This window comes from Chrysochloris asiatica, unplaced genomic scaffold (assembly GCF_000296735.1).
Source record: "Chrysochloris asiatica unplaced genomic scaffold, ChrAsi1.0 scaffold00047, whole genome shotgun sequence".
NCBI classification, from domain to species: Eukaryota; Metazoa; Chordata; class Mammalia; order Afrosoricida; family Chrysochloridae; genus Chrysochloris; species Chrysochloris asiatica.
This window is the reverse complement of record NW_006408565.1, coordinates 18,420,962-18,423,234: the sequence shown is the minus strand read 5'-3', so window position 1 is coordinate 18,423,234 and position 2,273 is coordinate 18,420,962. Positions and strand designations below refer to the sequence as shown.

General features: G+C 42.1%; 1 protein-coding gene and 1 pseudogene across 1 annotated transcript in view; both read right to left on the bottom strand.

Annotated features, from left to right (window-relative positions):
• LOC102817495 overlaps positions 1–949 on the bottom strand; it is a 2,610-nt pseudogene extending 1,661 nt beyond the window's left edge.
• Positions 1–2,273, bottom strand: part of LOC102840949 (eukaryotic translation initiation factor 4 gamma 3-like) — a 218,460-nt gene that overhangs the window by 17,710 nt on the left and 198,477 nt on the right. The window lies entirely within an intron of this gene.

Below are 2,273 nucleotides of genomic sequence, written 5' to 3'. Positions count from 1 at the left end.
AAGTTCCTTAACCTCTGCTTTAAGGTGTTTCTTCTCTGCTCGCAACCTTTGCTTTTCTACTTTAAGAAAGTTCTTGTCAACCTGTTCTGGAGCCTGACTTGTTAAGTAGCAGGTAGGCGAAAAGTAGAAAACTTTGTGTGACACAGTGGTTCAGAGGGTCCCACAACAGGCCTCCACAACTTCAGTAGAATATGGTTAGTATCATGGGCATATGGCCCTGCCTCACAATCTTCACAGATATTGTAGGATGGGCATAGCCTGCACTGGGAGTACACACCAAGGATTCTTCTTTGGTAGCTGCTGCAAACAATATGACAGTTGAACTGGTTTTCTGGCAATAACAGTGTTTCATCTGAAATAGACATTGAGACTTCTGAGGGATAGGAACCCAAGGATGGACTTTGGAGTTCAAGCTTCTCGTGTAATTTCTGTTCAAGCTTCTTAACTATTTCTTTAACCACTTCCTCTCTGAATGTCTCCAAGTAGTTTGTGAACCAGTCTGGAGGCTTGTTTCGAGGCTGGTCTGTATCATGTGGAGCAAGTGGAAACTGCTGTGCAGTATGCTCATCTGCGGGCTTCCTGTCTGATCCCAAGATTCTCAACAGTAAAGAAAAATGCACACGTGGCTTCTTGCCTGCCCTGGCAGCTAGTTGTTTTTCTGATACAACTGGGATTCATCCACAATATAACAGCCTTCATGGATTTGCATCTGCAGTTGGTTTCCCTGCTTAGCTGCCATCTTAAGGGCTTTTTCATATTCTCCTTGAATGTTGATGGATACCTCTTCATTTTCCTCATCCAGGTATTTTATTTGAATAGTGGTCAGATCAAATGAAACTTTTACCATAGCTTTGACATCTGCCCAAGTTGTATGTTCTGGATCAGAAACCAGAAAGCTCTGATTTTCACTTTTAAAAGTCACATTTAGAGTAACCGGTGGTTCCATGCTGTGGGGCTTAGAGGAATACTAGCCTGAGACTTGTGGGGCTGAATTGGAATTGCAGTCTTCCTAGGATTTGTGGCTTCTTTAGCTTACTCTCCACTGTCAAGATGTGAAAACATAATACCGTTCCAATCCATAGGTGTCGAGGTCCACAAGCACATGTAGGTCTACAATCTAGCAACTTTGGTTCTGTGAGATTCACGCCTTCTTTCGGTATCTCTCCATAAGACTACAGTTTCCAAGGAACACTGTTGTTAAGGCCTTTTGTTCCGCAATGCATGCTGGAAATTGTAGTTTTCCCCTCTACAACCCCTTTATTTCCTAAACTGAAAACTTCCATTGTGACGGAAAGGGCTAGGGAATAGGCTCTTTTCTTGTGACCGTTTTAGGCACTATCTTTCGTCCATACTCGGGCCACAACTAGCAATCGGGATATTGATGTTTATGCATTGCATTTAATTTTTGATAACTTCCAATTTTCCTAGATTCATAGTTCATATATATTCCATGTTGCAATTATCAGTGAAAGTTTACAGCTGTTTCTCCTCATTTTGAGTTGTGGCTCATCAGCAAATGAGGTCCCAAAAGCTTTATTCCTTTTGTGCTATCATGGGAACACTACTTTGAAGAGGCAACCCTTTCCCAGTCATAGTTTGAGTAGCACTATAACTGATAATATTCTGGTGCTATTCATAATGCTTTGGTATTCAATATTTTGGTGCTATGTGACAGTGCTCCACTGCTATTCATAAGGTTTTCAGTGACTAAACACTCCACCGTTCCTCCTTCCTAGTAGTCCACCTCTCCTCCTTCCTAATCTGTCTTAGTCTGGAAGCTGTGCTGAAATGTGTCCACCACTGGTAACCCTGCTGGTATTTAAAGTCCCAATGGCATAGCTTCCAGAATCACAGCAATACACAAGCCACCACAGTATATCAAACTGGTGAAAAACACCTTAGCCTTCCCAAAACACTTTTAATGTAATGGGTTGCTGGGCCTGGGGCTCACAATCATAGTCTCAGGGGACACCATGGTCAACTGGCATAGCCTACTCAACAAAGACATTGTTATACATCCTACTTTGGTGAGAAGTGACTGGGATCTTAAAAGCTCATGAATGGCCATCGAAGGTGCAACTATTGGTCTCTCTGAGTGGGGAAGATAGAAGAGTGATGAAAATTGAAATTTTTTGGAATCAACTAGTCCAATGGACCAATATAACATGTGAACAACAGTCACCATGAACACTCTCATACCATAAGAATTAGATGATATCCGGCTACCACAACCAACTTCTCAAGGGATTACATTATAAGGTCTTGGATAGGGT